The sequence below is a fragment of the Malaclemys terrapin genome, chromosome 7, assembly GCF_027887155.1.
Source record: "Malaclemys terrapin pileata isolate rMalTer1 chromosome 7, rMalTer1.hap1, whole genome shotgun sequence".
Lineage (NCBI taxonomy): Eukaryota > Metazoa > Chordata > Testudines > Emydidae > Malaclemys > Malaclemys terrapin.
Genome location: NC_071511.1, coordinates 6,081,569 through 6,093,128, shown reverse-complemented (window position 1 = coordinate 6,093,128; position 11,560 = coordinate 6,081,569). Strand labels below are relative to the sequence as shown.

General features: G+C 42.6%; 1 long non-coding RNA gene across 2 annotated transcripts in view; it reads right to left on the bottom strand.

Annotated features, from left to right (window-relative positions):
* Nucleotides 1-6,165: 6,165 nt before the first annotated feature.
* The window catches only part of LOC128840030 (uncharacterized), a 38,956-nt gene continuing 33,561 nt past the window's right edge, over nucleotides 6,166-11,560 (bottom strand). For both annotated transcript variants that reach the window (XR_008445592.1, XR_008445591.1), the window contains exon 4: nucleotides 6,166-6,249. This is a non-coding gene — a long non-coding RNA (uncharacterized LOC128840030). The remainder of the gene's footprint in view (nucleotides 6,250-11,560) is intronic.

Genomic DNA, 11,560 nt, shown 5'->3' with positions numbered 1-11,560 from the left:
CCTTGAGACCCAGGGCTTGTGGACTCAGTGTTTCCAAGCCTGAGTGTTCATGCTGCATTGTAAACCTGGTCTTACAGCTACTGTACCTGGGTGTCTCGGCCATGCTAATACAGTACGTCCATATTGCACTACCCAGATCTTCTGACTCTTGTCCCGTGGCTTGAGCTGCATCCACACTGCAAAATGTCAGGGTTTGGACATGAGTCACAGCAGGACTTGGGCTCTGATCCACTCTCCCAGCAGGGTCCTAGCACTTGGGACCTGAGGGCTTGCTGATGTGTGTGTGGATGAACGGGTGGCTTGGACACAAACCTGAGTCAGAGCCCAGGCTTAGTGTGCAGTGTAGACATACCCAGAGTGAGTAAGTCAGTCTCACAAAACTGGGTGACTGGGCAATAAAATGGCAGATGAAATTCAATGTTGATAAATGCAAAGTAATGCACACTGGAAAACATAATCCCAACTATACATATCAAATGATGGGGTCTAAATTAGCTCTGACCACTCAAGAAAGAGGTCTTGGAGCCATTGTGGATAGTTCTCTGAAAACATCCACTCAATGTGCAGTGGCTGTCAAAAAAGCAAACAGAATGTTGGGAATCATTAGGAAAGGGATAGATAATAAGACAGAAAATATCATATTGTCTCTATATAAATCCCTTGTATGTCCACATCTTGAATAGTTCCTGTAGATGTGGTTGCCCCATCTCAAAAAAGATATATTGGAGAAGGTACGGAAAAGGGCAACAAAAATGATTAGGGGTAAGGACCAGTTTCCATATGAGGAGACATTAATAAGACTGGGACTTTTCAGCTTGGAAAAGAAATGACTAAGGGGGGATTGGATAGAGGTCTATAAAATCATGATGGGTGTGGAGAAAGTAAATAAGAAAGTGTTATTTACTCCTTTTCATAACACAAGAACTAGGGATCACCCAGTGAAATTAATAGGCAGCAGGTTTAAAACAAACAAAAGGAAGTAATTCTTCTCACAATGGACAGTCAACCTGTGGAACACTGTCCCAGAGGATGTTGGAAAGCAAAGACTATAAAAGAGTTCAAAAAAGAACTAGATAAGTTCACGGAGGATAGGTCCATCAATGGCTATTAGCCAAGATGGGCAGGGATGCAAACCCATGCTCTGAAGTGTCCCAAGCCTTTGTTGCCAGAAGCCGGGAATGGGCATCGGGGGTGAATTACTTGATGATCACCTGTTCTGTTCGTTCCCTCTGAAGCAGCTGGCATTGGCCACTGTTGGAAGACAGGATACTGGGCTAGATGGACCATTGGTCTGACTCAGTATGGCTGTTCTTATGTTCATTGCAGCTGGGAGAGTGCTTCCTGGCTCGGGTCGACACATACTAGCTCTGCTTGCGCTAGTGCACTAAAAATAGGTGTATAGTCAGGCTAGCCTGGGTCTGCAGGTAGGTGTCTAACCTGAGTTACCCCCAGCTACACTGCTATTTTTGCCATGGTAGCTCAACTCTGTCTGCCCAAGCTGGGAAGCACACTCACAACTGCAGTGTAGATATACTGAATGTGATTTGCCCAAGGTCATATAGGAGGTTTATGGCAGAATAGGCAATCGAGCGGTGGTTTCCTAAGTCACAGGTTAGCTCCTTAACCACTGGAGCCTCCTTTCTCTGAAGCCTGGGGTAGAATTAAATCCTCTAAAAGGTCACCCTTTGTTTGTTTGTTTTTTGGAAGAATAAAACTCAGTCCAAACCCTTTCTTAGAATCTGAATATTCTGTCTAAGTGCTTTCCCCCTTTGGGTCCTTTTGGGGCTGGAACAGAAATTCCAGAATACCACAAGAAAGGCTGCGCCTGTGGGATTTCGGGTGTGGCTAGAATGGGAATTAGAAATACCAGAAGTCTCATGCGAGAGCCTACCCAGTTTTGCAGACGCAAGGGGCGTCACTGGAATCTTGCTTTGGTTTTACATTGATGCAGTGGCACCAAGCTCAGTGGGGTAGCTCCCAATTGACATTGGTGAAAGGAAAGTCAGAATCAAGTCTATGCATAGGTGCCTGCACTGACTGAACAACAAACCTTTGGAAGTTCACTTGTCTCTAGTTAAAACAATAGCAAGGCAGAAAGGGGCGCCAGGAGAGGGGGAAGTGGCAGACTTAAAGCCAAGTTTCCAGGATTTTGCAGAGGTTGTCAAATTCTTAGGGTCGGATCCTCAGCTGGTTTGAATGCACACAGGTCCTCTGGCTTCTGGCCCTTCGGAATCTTCAAGAATGGTTTTTGGTATTTAAAGCCATGGGCCAATCTGTCTCCTAGTAATGGAAAACAAAAGATGATGGTGGCATCTGCTTTGGGATTCTAGAACCCAATAACCCACTAAAACACATACCCATCTCTTTGCAGTAGATTTTACATTTTTCCAGTGGCCACTGAAATGCAGTCCTCCAGCATGTGTGAATATTCTTATCTAACCGCTGCCATAAAATGCCTCACCTACACAGCTCTGCAACTGGCAGGAGAATCAGTTAGTTGAACTATGTATAAGCTGAAAACTCTCCTTTAGCTTCTATGCCGATGTACTCTTCATTCTGAGATAACTAGAGGCTTAAAAAGTAACTCAAGTGCCCAACATGCTTTGTCATTTAAACTGATGAAAGTCAGCTAAGATCACGTGGAAGGTGCAACAGCGTACACAATGGGTTGGAGAAAAGTCAGTAGGTTTTTAGATGCCGTGTGGCTTGCAGTGAAATCTCTGCAAATACCAGAGGTTATCATGAAGAACTTTGCTTAAATTGCCTAGGGAGGTTGTGGAATCTCCATCATTGGAGATTTTTAAGAGCAGGTTAGACAAACACCTGTCAGGAATGGTCTAGATAATACTTAGTCCTGCCATGAGAGCAGGGGACTGGACTAGATGACCTCTCAAGGTCACTTCCAGTACTATGATTTTCAGCAAGCTACAAGGTGTGCACATAAACAACAAATGACAATATCAGTTATAATTGTTTTACACTAAAATATCTGTAGGGTACACTAAAATGGGGCACTACGTCAGCCTGGGAATTGTGAAAATTGTGGCATAATTAATTGCATCATTGTCTCGTTTCAGGAATGCCAAGTCCAGCTTTTTTAGCTCTATTTTCACCTTTTCCCAATGCACACAGGAAGATTCCTATTTTGATGTGTTAATATTTAAAGAAGAACCCAGGGCCGGCTCTGGCTTTTTTTGCCTCCCAAGGCAAAAAAGCCTCCCGCTGCCCCCAGCGTGGCACGGGAGGGCGCTGAGCCCGGCCGCGGGCCGCTCTCCCCAACCGGCCGGAGCGCTGGGGGGAGGGTGGCGAGCCCACCACCGCTTCGCTCTCCCGGACCAGCGGGAGCGCCGGGGGAAGGGCGGCGAGGCCGCTGCGGCTCCGCTCTCCCCAGCGCCCAGAGCACCGGGAGGAGGGGGGAGAGCATGCCGCAGCTCAGCTCTCCCCGGCAGCCAGAGTGCCTGGGGGAGGGCGGTGAGCCCGGCCGGGGCTCCGCTCTCCCCGGCGGCCGGAGCGCCACGCCACCCCCCCCAGGGGCCGCCCCAAGCACAAGCTTGGTGTGCTGGTGCCTGGAGCCGGCCATGGAAGAACCAGGCAAAACTGGACTCAATAAAATGAAACCTGACCCAAACTTTTGGCCAAAGCTCTAAATAAACTCAAATAAAACCTTTGGAAGTTTGAAAATATTCAGTAACTTCCCCCACCCCCCTACCAATTATCTTCTAGTTCTTGGTACTTCTGCACATCCTAGTTCCAACTTAAGGCATAATGCAAAGGCCACTGAATTCAATGGAAAGATTCCCATTGATTTTTGGTAGCCTTTGCATCAGATCCCAGAGTGAGAAAATTATTTCCCCTCATTGAACATGCTTTTTACTTGGGGAAAACAAAATATGAAAGGAGAAGTGAAAAATTGGAGGATAAATTCAATTTTCTAGCTAGTAGCACATGGTTTAAATCATGCCTGTATAATTAGCATGGACGTTGCTACCCCTGCCAAAAAAAACCCAAAACCTCCCACTGGGAACAAATAGAGAACTAGTGGGGTAAAAATTACAGTCACTACACTAGCTGTTTGCAACAACTTGAAGGCTTAATATTGTTCCCCATCAGTTTGTACTGTAGAAGAAAACTATGGTTGTTAACTAACATTAATACCAAGATGGCTGAAATTCTTCTTTTGTTTTCTTTTGGTTACAACTAAAATGACAGCTGACTAGCTCCCATCATTAATCTACCACGGATACCATGCACGTGAGTTTACATCCAGGGCCATGACTTTAGCTGACTTTTTTCTGCTGAGAGTGGAAAATATGGTAGCACCAGGGGCCGTCAACAGAACTGAGGCCCTATTGACCAAGGTGCTGTACAAACAGAATAGGAGACAATTCCTGCCTTGGAGAGCTTACAGCCTTGAAGACATAAGGATAGGTAAAGGGTGAGGAAGGAGGCCTAACATACAAGCTAAGGTACATGGGAGTGACCGATATTTGTTATGTTAGTTACATGTTGTTTTGTAGGTTTTGTTTGCATGTAATTCTGTGCATACGTCAGCTCAGTCACACAATGGCCCTATTTGTGTTGGAAATCCAGCAGTGTGAGTTCATATCAAGTAATTGCATGCCTAACTCTCTAATTTGCACATACAAATGTGGCTTTTGTGCACACAAACAGGTATGTCTGCAAATTTTGATGCACATGCATAGATGTAAGACTTTTTAGAAATTTGGCTTGGTAGTGTGTGTGCTTGTGTTTTATAGTGTGTATATATATATATTTGCTGATTTGCATATTCTATATATAGCACCATTCGTGTTTATGTATAGATTTCACATATCACATTGTGGCAAGACGTGCTGTATTCTCTTTTTTTAAAGAAGTAATTTATTGCGCTCCCTCTTTCAGTTCATTTTTGCCTTTCCCTTTCTTTCCCCATGTGGTGTTCCTGAACTCTTCTGACGCCTACTCCAGTATCATGTCTGGACAGTTTAGTCTCTGCCAAACAGTCTGTGTGATATCTCTAACAGACTGCCTGATGGCTGTCACTGCACAATCTCTGTGAGTGACCTCCACCAGGCCACTCTGAAAGGAATTATGGTCCCTGGACCTTTCACTGGGTGCTTTTGTTATTTGTATTGTATTGAGGGCCAACAGTGTACTTGATACTGTTCAATGACTAAAGAGAGAGAAAGTCCCTGCCCTGAGGTGCTTGCCAATTGAAACAGACAGTACAGTTCAAATGACCAGGTGAGGCTCCAAGCTTCCAAGAACTCTGTATTCTAGTTAAGGTCCTAACATTAGTTAAGTTTTTTATAATTCCTGAGGTCATTGAGCTGTGTACCGTGCACCCCGATTTAGCTCTGCAAATCACTGTAGGAGTCAAATATCTGCCTCTTACTCCAACAAGGGGAGTGGATCTGTTTCCCCAGAACATTTAAGGTATGTCTACCCTGCAAGTGAAGCCATGAGTACAGCGTGGGTAGGCGTACCATGCTGGCTTTAATCCACCTAGCCTACGTAACAGGAGTAGTGATGACAGGGCAGCATGGGGTTCAGAGCATGCTAACCACTTGAGTATGTACCCAGGGTCCTTGGTGGGCTTGTACTGTGGGGACTAGCCTCTGCTGAAGCCCATGCCTCCTTGTCTTCATATTGTTACCTTGCTTGCTTGATTAAAGCTAGCAGGGGTGTGCCTACCTGAGCTACAATCACACCTCCGTTTCCAGTATAGACACACCCTTATGGATGAATGGCCTGATCTTGCATGGGCCTGCACATTTGGGGAAGGGGTGCACTTGGGCCTGGTCTAGGAAAAGAAATTAATTATGCTCTAGGCCACGGCACAAAAGTGTATGCACTACTGTGTACCTGAATTCAGGCACAATTGCCTGTGCCTATTGGTTAGGCGCTGCCTTTGTACAGACGATAATCTCCAAGTGCCAAGTGATCGAACAAGTCTAGTAGTGGGCTACTGTCGTTGGTGATCTTCCACCGGGATGACTGTGAAACCAGGTCAGAGACAGAAATCAGGAGGAAGAGGAGGAGTGTAAATCTATCTGTCATGCTACGAGCACGGGAGTGACTCTTTTAGAAAGATGATGTAATGTTAGTATTGGCGGAGCTATGCTGTTACATCTGTTAAGACTTTGAACATGCCTACTGTGTATCTGGGGTCCAATCCTCCCCTAACGCACACCGGGCTTACAGCATTGTAAGTCTGCTCACGTCATTCGAGTTGGTCCTGATTGACACCTGGGTAAATAAGAAGAGAATTAAATCCTCTATGCTGCCAGAAACTATAAAACCCGCTCTGCTTGATACGGTTATGTATTTTGGATGCCAAACCCTTATGTAGGATACTGTACTACAGTCAAGTATCAGAGGGGTAGCTATGTTAGTCTGGATCTGTAAAAAGCAATAAAGAGTCCTGTGGCACCTTATAGACTAATGGACGTATTGGAGCATAAGCTTTCTTGGGTGAATACCCACTTCGTCAGACACATGACGAATGTACTACAGTGCGTTTTATTCCTAAGGAAAGTCTATTGATCTATCCATTCTGAGTGTTCATGCAACTTAGCATCGCTAGAAACAGAACAAAACGTGAAACAGAAACAAAGAAGTCAATATATTCTTTTGTCAGCATGCTCTCCCAAGAGCCAGTTGTCCCTGTCTTCTTGTTTTATATTCCCCCTGCCCCTTCATCTGTGGTCCCATGTCTCTTCTTGCTAGTTAAACATTTGCTATCTCAGTGTTGGCCAAATATCAGGGAAGACTTCCTGATGGTGAAATGGGGAATACTTTCCCAAGGGAAGAAGCAGTGATGACTCACTCATTTCGGAGATTAGAAAACTAGACTGGCAAAATACTAGACTATGTGGTGGCTGGAGCAAGCCTGCAATTGACAAAGCGCCTGTGAGGCCTTTTTCATATGTAGCTTAGTTGATTCAAAAATGTTACCACGTGGATCCCTAGTGACTTCAGTATTCAATCTTCTTTTCATATAGACCCAAGGAGCTACCCACATGGCTCTGATTGCAGGCTTGGGGCCTTGGATTAAATGCTCTTCAGGGCAGGGACCCTGTCTGACTTGTCTATGAAATACCACACAAACTAATGATGCCGCAGTCTTAAAACAAACCAACAAACCTTAAAAAGAAGAACAGGAGTACTTGTGGCACCTTAGAGACTAACAAATTTATTAGAGCATAAGCTTATGCTCTAATAAATGTGTTAGTCTCTAAGGTGCCACAAGTACTCCTGTTCTTCTTTTTGCGGATACAGACTAACACAGCTGTTACTCTGAAACTCAACAAACCTTAATCTCTTCTCATTCTATGGAGTTTCCTAAACCACAATGAAGACTGAATTGGACCTAGCTTCAGCCTCAATACACTTTTCTCACAGGGAGCCTACAGTTCCACTCCGGGTTTAACGTTGTTTTGGAATTTTCGGGTTGTTGAGTTGCTTTCTGGCTAGTTTGGCTACTTTTATTCTCCTGTTGTATACAGATGTTTACTGCTAAGCTGCTGCAAGCATGTTGTAACTTCAGAGCAACCTAAGAAAAGGCAGCTACAGCTGCAGTTCAGAGGTTGCTCTTATTGGCAGTTTTCCGTCAATCTTGTTACTACAAGTTCTAGCCCGAGCAGCAATTTTGGCAAACTTCAGAATTTGCATGAAGTTCATATTAGTTCACTGCAGTTCGAGTTGCCAGCAATTCAGTAGTTCCTTCAAACCACTTGAATCTCGGTCAAAAGATTTAAACTAATCTATCTGTTTAACCTTTTAAGGAGGCATTTTAATGTGCATAAACTTTTATTTTTCCCAAATATCATCACTGAAGCTGTTTTTATAATATCCTTCCACTGTGTAGAACAGTGGTTCTCAAACTTTTGTACTGGTGACCCCTTTCACATAGCAAACCTCTGAGTGTGACCCCCCTTAAATATATAAAAAATGGTTTTTAATTTATAACACCATTATAAATGCTGGCTGCAAAGCAGGGTTTGGGGTGGAGGCTGACAGCTTGCGAACCCCCCCCCCATGTAATAACCTCGCAACCCCCTGAGGGGTCCCGATCCCCAGTTTGAGAACCCCTGGTGTAGAAGATTTAAAATCCAGTTGCATGTTTGTTTTCAGTATCATATGTAATAGTTTCCAAATTAACTGTGACAACACACAGGGTATACACTAAGTAGTTTTATAGGGATATCCACTGATTTGCCGGTCACTTATTCAGTGAGGTCTTAGATAACAGCATTAAAAGAAATATTTACAAAACTCCAGCCTTTCAAACAATTTCACAAGCCATGACTTCATATTAGTCAGGATTGTTACCAACAACACAACAGCATCGTTCTGAACCTATCAAAGGCACGATTCAACCCAAACATTTCTCGAAAATCAGCCCAAGAAGCCTGTGGGCTCACCCTTAACTGGCTTCCACAAGTTTCTTCAGCTTGAAAGCCAGAAGCATTTCCTATTCAACTGGTCTGACAAAATCCTTTGTGGTCCCAAGCTATGGCTTTTCTTTATTTTCATCCCGAGCGTACTCTACAAATCACTTCTGCTAAAATTCCCTTTGGAGAGAGGAAGTAAAATGCCACATCATTTTTGCTGCATAGGACAGAACATTGCTCTGTAATGAATTCCGGGGGAAGAGGCAGGCCACTGGGAATGAGAAACCAAACAAAGCGACGCCTTTCTGCGCTCAAATCTACAGCCCTATATGTGACACTTAAAGTATGTAAATAGTGGGAGGCAGGACTCCGTTTCCCTGCTGCCCTCCGTGAATGTTATTTGGAATAAATATAGACACTGCATTTAAATTTAAAGCTGAACTTGTAATGGTTTTTCACACCCCCAGAATTTCTTGCAGTTGACATTTTCTGTGGCTTCAATACTCTCCACTCCTTGGACTGATTTTTTTGGAGAGCTAAAGGTCCGCATTTTACCAATGTTTAAAATAGCATGCAAATTGGATTGCCCCACACTTCAAACAAGACAGCTGTATCATAAAGTGCTTTAATGTATCGGAATACAAACCTGAGGGCAGATCTGCAGCTGTTGTTAACAGTCAGAGCCCCATTGAAGTCAATGCAACTCTAACAACTTACACCAGCTGCGGGTCTGCCCTCAGTGGAATTGCCCAGCCTGGGTTTCTGCATATAGCATAGATCAGTTAGTGGTTGCTGTACACTACACCTGGGAGGTTGTGCACAGTCAAGGAAATGGGTGCATTAGAGTCAAAGCGGGGAGAAATGGGCAAAATGAACAATCTGGATGTATTCAGCACCAGGGAAAATTGTGTATTATGTTAGACTTGATATCACCTAGTTAGTCTTCACTTTACACCCAACAGTGCTAGGGTGATTCCTTGTTTTTCATAAATGGTTTACAGATTGACTAGAGTTGGATCAGCAATTACAGTCACATACCCAGTAATGTGTATGTTGTTGTCATTTGTTCCTGGTAATGTCCAAAATGTGCTGGGCATTTTCCAGACAGGAAGACGAAACAAAGGAATCATTAAATGATAGAAGTTTAGGGTTGGAAGAGACCTCAGGAGGTCATCTAGTCCAATCCCCTGCTCAAAGCAGGAGCAACCCCAACTAAATCATCCCAGCCAGGGCTTTGTCAAGCTGGGCCTTAAAAACCTCTAAGGATGGAGATTCCACCACCTCCCTAACCCTAGGAGCTTACAAACTAAAGATAGTCAGGAGTTAGAAGGGAAACATCCAACATTACAAGTAGAGTAGCCAAGGGAGAGAAGGTACAGTGTCAGTCACTCTCAAACTTTGACACAAATAATGTGAATATTTCATGGTATCTGCTACAAATACCAACCTAAAATTCCCTAATTCTATTTATCTGCTACTTCGCTCTAGGTTGCAACTTCTTTGACCCTTTCTTCTAATTATAGGTCAGATGGTGAACAATAGCACAGGAACGACTTGCTGAATAAGGTATGATGCTACACGAATAAAGGAATAGGTCACTACTGCCCTGTAGAGGTTATGCTCATCCAGTCAGAATAGAAACATACCATATGATTTACATGACCAATCACAACTGAATAACAGCTTGAATTTCGAATACTGAGGATAGAATATTTGCAGTGAACTGTTCACAATCTGTCCATTGAGTACATTAAAAACAAACAAACCCAAAATTGATAATTTAATTTAAAAATAAGCTACATGCACTGGGTACATTAATTGTTCACTCTATCTGTAACAGATATGTGGGGGGAGGAGAGAGAGAGAGAATGATCTTATTTGCTGTATCTTCCTTCCACTTACTATACAACAGGAGCACTGCTATTGGAAGCAATCCATGCAAAATAATGTTAACTGCTATCAAACTTTATCTGAACAAAAATGCACTGGGTCTAAGATTTTGCTTGGCTCAAATTTTCAAAAGTAAGTAGTAAGTTACAGAATAAAACAATTGAATAATTAAACATTGGTTTAAATGTTTATTGTGCTATGAGAAACTAAATTTTTATTGGAACTGAACTAACCATGGGTTTATGTTTGCTTGTAGTCTCTATGGACTTTTGTATTACTTAATAATATAGTAATATTCATAAATCATACCAGAGTTTTCAAATTTCCTCAGGAGTGACCTAGGCCAGGGACCCATAACAACTTGCTGAGAGACTTAAAATTAAACTCAGCTGTAATAGCATTGTGACTAATTTATGGTTAGTTTGGTTGCTATGAAGATACATTTAAAGGAACTAGAATGTATAGTAAGGTAAGACAGAACATTAATTTAGTAACATATAACTGTCACACTACCAAAATGTATCTAATGTTTTGCTGGTTTATTGCACATGGCAAAATAGTCTGTTTCCAAAGAAATAGGAAAATCAAATTGTATAATAAAATATGTAAATACACCCAAACAAAATCAGGAAAATACCAGAGACAAAATGAAACTTATCAATTGTTGTTGCCATACTCTGTTTCTTTTGTATACAGACTATATGTATATTAAAAGTATAGTACATCATCAGCTTTAAAATGAAAAGATGTGCAACATTATCTATAGTGCATTAAACTGATACATTGCTTTATGCGCTATGAACTGTGATTCTTAAAATATACGCTACCTCACTGAAAAACAGTTTCATGTAAATGAAGCTTTAGAACTTCAGGAAAGATTGTTTATACTGAATAGAGAATAATGACAAAGCCCAACATTTTGAAGTTGTTATAGGTATTTGTTTTTCCTTTAGTTTCTCTTACCACAGAATGAAAGGATAAAAATGATTTTTTTGGTAATTATAGGCCTGACCTTTTGGTCCGTATGCAGGCAAAACTGCCACTGAACTCAATCAGTATCTGGGCCCAGATCATACATATCCTTCCTTAATTCCACCCCTTCCTTCAACTCTGATGGCTAGAGTTTAATCTTACGGACACCCAGTGGGGTTACATCATTTCCACTGAGATCAGGCATTGGACCTGAAATTCTGCGGTATTTGGTTATCTCCAGCCAGTGCTACTGATGGCACAAATCAAAATGTATTTCCTTGAATTACTTTTCAAATTTAAGC